The sequence below is a fragment of the Lolium perenne genome, chromosome 2 (assembly GCF_019359855.2).
Source record: "Lolium perenne isolate Kyuss_39 chromosome 2, Kyuss_2.0, whole genome shotgun sequence".
NCBI classification, from domain to species: Eukaryota; Viridiplantae; Streptophyta; class Magnoliopsida; order Poales; family Poaceae; genus Lolium; species Lolium perenne.
Window position 1 is genome coordinate 86,951,449 of NC_067245.2, and position 5,411 is coordinate 86,956,859.

A 5,411-nucleotide genomic window follows, 5' to 3' on the forward strand; every position below is an offset into this window, starting at 1 on the left:
CATTTTTTTAGATTAGTTTGTTAAGTTAATTAGTTAGAAACAATATAGTTAGAAAAATTAGTTAGTAAAATTAAAAACAATAGTTAAGTTAGAAAAATTAGTTAAAACAATAGTTAGAAAATTAGTTAGTAAATTAGTTAGTAAAATAGTTAATTAGTTTAGTTACAAAATAGATGATTGTAAATTAGTACATAATTTGATTTAAATTAGTTACAAAAATAGTTAGTAAATTAGTTACAAAAATAGTTAGTAAATTAGTTACAAAAAAAATTAACAAAATAGATTCATTTATGTCGGCGCCGCCCCCCACGCGCGCCGACGACTTAGACCGTGGCGGTGCCGAGTCCGTAGCGGTGCCGCCGCGACATAGACTTAGGGTCGCGAAATAGAGAAAGAGCGAGCGAGGAGGAGCGCCGAGTCCGTGGCGGTGCCGGTACTGCCGGCGCCCCTGCCGACTCCCCCAAAACAGGGTCATTCAATTCCCGCTACCGCTCCCGCTGTCGTTCCCGACCCCCGATCCGGATCGATCGATCCGGGGTCGTGGAACGCGGCGTTAGTACAAAAGTAGTGAAGTTTTTTATTTAGCACAATATCATGTTTTTTATTTATATTAGTACATATATGATTTGTTTTCGTAGCTACGATGCCGCGACAGCCGCCGCGACAGCTCTAGAGGAGATGGAGCAGATGGGGGAGGTCCGGGACTGGGCTCCGCCGGGGTGGCACTGGGAGGTCTTAGCTTCCGGGTCGCGCACCTTGGTGCGGAATCCGGGTCCCGTTGTCGACCCGGATATTCTTTGGTGGAGGTCTTATGGGCCACGGTCGTTTCAGAGGGAGCCGGCCCCGCCGAAGGAGGTAGCTCAGCGCATTGAAGCGGAGGACCAGCACGTTCGCCGTTACATGTACGCGTTAGACAACATGTATAGGACAGGATGGAGCATTATGCGGGGATCTCATGTTAGCTATGCTCCCGTTGTTGTTCCGTGGCTTTGGGGGTACACCCAGCGCGGCTCAGGACCCGGTCGGCGCCCTCTAGGACCCGGTCTGCGCGGTTGAGTGGTTCTAGTAGTGATTGATATGTATTAGGGTTAAATAAACATGAACCCGATCTATGTATGCATGTAATGCGTGATCTGCTTTCAGCACTATATTATCGATCCTTAGTTAAGAACTACATATGTAACTCCATTTTCAGTTTTCTGCATTATCCTTAATTTGATCATATGATGGTTCCTATGTATAGCTTGCAGGTCGTTGTAGAAAGCATGGACAGAGATGAAATTCAAGAAAATTTCATGGAGGAACTCATAGCAAACGGTACTCTGGATGATCGCGACGATGACGTTATTCCAGATGATGGCGGTGACGATGTCACCGCAACTTATTTGAATGACTCCGGTGAGGGAGCGGAGAATATTGAGGAAGAAGATCCTAGTGGCGCCGGTGAGGAACAAGATCATCATAATGGCTCCCGAACTGTAGTTATCACCGAGGTATATAAATTAATTAAGCCGCTGTTGATCGACTAGATGCATTAACTAATTAAATTGTACTGACTATGAATTATTTCTTTTTTAGCCCTCCGGATCGAGCACTTCTTCTGTAAAGTCGAGGAAGCGAGGCCCGGCCAAAAATTTGGATGACGGTGTTAGGCACGACATCACCCACATCGAAAAGGATGGTAAACCGATTGCTCCAGAGAAAGGTGCAAAGGCATTTATAGCTCAATGCGGAGTGCTTGTTAGGGACCACGTCCCGATCACCGTTCGAGAATGGCACAAGCCGAAGGGACTAGTGCTTTCTGCAGAGGAAGAAGCTCAAGGTCTTTATATCGATGATGTAGCCAAAAACAGCATTATGAACAAGCTCATGTCACATTTCAACATAGTACCCGAAGAGGGGGGTGACGCTGAAAAGGCCAAGATGGAGCAGGCCCTCCGCGAGTTTGGCAAGAAGAAGATGGCCGAACTATTCAAGCACCACAAGAAAAGATTGCGCCGCCTTATCAAGGTAAAGAAGACTCCGGACAGTGAGAAGGTAAAAAATCACTGGGACGAATTCGTGAAGTACAGCACGGAGTCAGAAGAATTTAAGAGAAGGTCGGAAATAAATAAGGCAAATGCTGCGTTGAAGCTATATCACCAAATTCTGGGTCCAGGTGGATACAGGGCTAACCGTCCTAAGTGGCAGGCAGCTGAGGCGGAACTGACCAGTAAAGGGATCAGATTAGGGACACACGGTTGGATCGAACGGTGCAAGGAGTGGTTCTACGGGATTGGGGAACGTTGGATCCGAGAAACAGGGAAGTGCATCTATAAGAAAGCTCATCTGAAGGTTCCCATTGATGCCCTGGAAAGAGCACATAGGGACGTGGAGGCGGGGTTGTTCCAGCCCGAAAGAGAGAACGATGAGCTGACACGCGCCCTTGGGAACAAAGAACACGCCGGACGAACACGAGGCACAGAAGGCTCCGTTCCGTGGAAGTATGGCTTTCCTGCGGAAAGGAAGAGATTTCCTGATAAAAGCCATGAGAGGAGGAAGGCAAGGGAAACAGACCGCCTGGCTAACTTAGAGGAGGGTATGAGCACCATGAAAGCCCAATTAACCATGGTAACCCAAGTACTTACATCTCAGATGGCTGAGGGGCAGGCTGTAGATCTTGCATTGCTCAATGCCCTCGCCCCGCTGCAATCTCAACCACACCGGAAAAGCAGCGTGGCTTCCTCTCAGCAGGTGGATAATGATGATGATGATGACTAGGTGGTCGAGCCTCCTCGCTACCCCCCCGTGGATGATCTCACTGAGAGCCGTCCTCGTGATCTGCATGTTAAAGTTTTCAACCTATCCTTCAAGGCGGCGGTCGGCATCCTCTTACCTACAAGGTCTTACCATTGCCGTCCGGTCCAAGACGACTTTGCTGTTGTGATGGTGGATGAAGTGTTGAGAGATTATGAGGGGTTGGTGCTTGAGCACCCTGCAGGTGAAGATGGGGAAATCAAAGAACTGGGAGAAGCCCGTAGAACCACCGTGCAATGGCGGAAGGAGAACATTGTGTTTCCAGGTGAGAAGCCAACAAGCAGGCCACCTCCGCCTCCTCCGCCACCGTGCGCCTCCTCCGCGTGATGATTCTCCTCTGCGTGATGATGATTCCCCTATCCATGACCAGTCTCCTCCGCGTGAAAATACTCCGCCGCCTCCTCCTCCTCGTCAGGAGACTCCGCCGCCTCCACCTAAGCAAAAGAGGAAGCGGTCCGCGGCACCTCCTACAGCTCCGAAGAGATCATCGACTCCAATGAGGGCACAGACTCCAGAGTTGTTACCACATGAGCAGACTAAAGAGCAAAAGGCGTTTCTTGCGCCGAGGAAGATGTTTATTCCACCGCAGACAGTGAAGCACTTTGCCGAGACGAGAATGAAGAGACCTGAGCTGAGAGCTGATTATAACCGCTCTCTTGGACAGTCCTCTAGAGCGAGCAAAGAAGCAAAAAAAGTCGCCCAGCTTGGACAGCAGGACATTCAGGCCGTACCCCACTTCATCGTGGAGCCCTATCATGATCCAGAGACGGCATCGATGATCGAACGGGCGGCTAAAGCTCGGGAGCATCGCTTGAGTACGAAGATTACTATCCAACGGCTCAAGTGGTAAACAAGTATAGATACGGATCTGATCTCGTCAAACCTGGCGAGCTCGCGCGTCTAGGGACTCAGATGCGAAGGTTGCATGAATGGTACCTGAAAGCCTGTCGAAGAGGTGATGCCTACCTCACGGTGTATCTTAGAGATGAGCATTACTTCCGGGGGAAAGACGAGATAAACCTTGAGTTAGAAGAACTGTTTTAGTTATTCAATCAAGACGCCCTCGACAAAGCTGTCATCAGTTGCTACTGCCTGTAAGTGATTTATTTGTGTAATTAAGTTTGTAGCTCATTCATTTGCACTAACAATTATCCTCATTATATTCTTTGTGTACGCTATACATTTAATTATGCAGAATGAAGAAGCTGGAGTACAAAAGAGGCAAGCTCCTACCGCTGGGGTTCATAGACCCAAACACAGTTCATGAAGTTACGGTTCGAGACTTCGCCAAGGACACAGAGGACAACATCGTAATGTTTTTAGAGAAGCAAGCAGACAAAGAGGATATATTCTTTCCCTACAACTTCAAGTGAGTGTTATATATAACATACATTATGCTTGTGCACCTTCCACTTTATTCTCGTAATCATTGAGCTATGCTTGTGCAGTTTCCACTTTATTCTCCTAATCATTGATCTTCACCTTGGAGTCATAAAAGTCATGGACTCGAAACGTAAAGAATATGCGGAATGGGCGGACATGGCTGCCATCCTCCAGAGGTAGTTTCAATCAATTTCGTATTGGCATCTTCATCTGCTCTAATTCGAAGATATCATCAACTAATCAATTACTCATTTACTCATTATTTTTTGCCGGGCAGGGCTTGGAAACGGTTCATCAATACTGTTCCGGGTAAATGGAAACCGGAGCTTACATTTGAAGATTACCCTGTAAGTAGTACTATATATATAGCTATGTCCGTAAAACTTTATATATGATATTTACTTTCAATACGATGCTTGATTATTAGTTTGATCGAACTATTTTTTCGTAAAGTGTATGAGGCAGGAACAAGGGAATAACTTATGTGGATACTACGTCTGCACCTTCATGCGTGACATGGCCTGTCCCAAGGGTGGGGATGCCCGTATACACCACACTCGTGTACGATAACAAAATTTCACAATTAATCTTAATTAGTACCATCTATTGTATTGAGTTCCATTCATATATTGATCTCCTTTTTTAAATATAGATGACACGCCTGCGGGACACTCTCATAACAGCGGATCAAATAAAAGCAATTCAAGAGGAAATCGCGGGATTCTTTATTACCGAGGCCCTTACCCCAGGTGGAGAGCACTATCGGCAGATCGTGACAGGGGGAGGATATTCGTCGAGGAGATGTTGTATTGTAAATTGCATGCATTACGTGTACTGTGTTGACTATGTCGTGTACTATTGACGATGTCTATATATATTCATGACGATTTTTTGTGGTTTCTTGAATGATATATATGCATTGCTGAAACTCTGCCGCGGCAGAGAAACGCCTGTTTCTCTCGCGGCAGAAACGCTGGTACATCCTAAATCTGTGCCGCGGCAGAGAAATAGCAATTCTCTGCCGCGGCAGAGAAACCTAGGCCCGGTTCGTACCACGAACCGGGACCAAAGGCCTTCCACCGCGAGCTCCCTGGCCGCACCACGTGTCGAGGCCTTTAGGCCCGGTTAATCTTTGAACCGGGACTAAAGGGTACCCCCTTTAGTCCCGCCTAATTGGTCCCGGTTCGGGAACCGGGACTGAAGGCCCAAATGGACCGGGCCTATTGCCCCTT

General features: G+C 47.2%; 1 long non-coding RNA gene across 1 annotated transcript; it reads left to right on the forward strand.

Moving 5' to 3' along the window:
- The first annotated feature begins 4,251 nt into the window (after positions 1-4,251).
- Positions 4,252-4,736, forward strand: LOC139835180 (uncharacterized). Its single transcript, XR_011750914.1, has 3 exons — positions 4,252-4,355; positions 4,457-4,526; positions 4,633-4,736. It is a non-coding gene; the product is annotated as an uncharacterized lncRNA (long non-coding RNA).
- Positions 4,737-5,411: the final 675 nt, after the last annotated feature.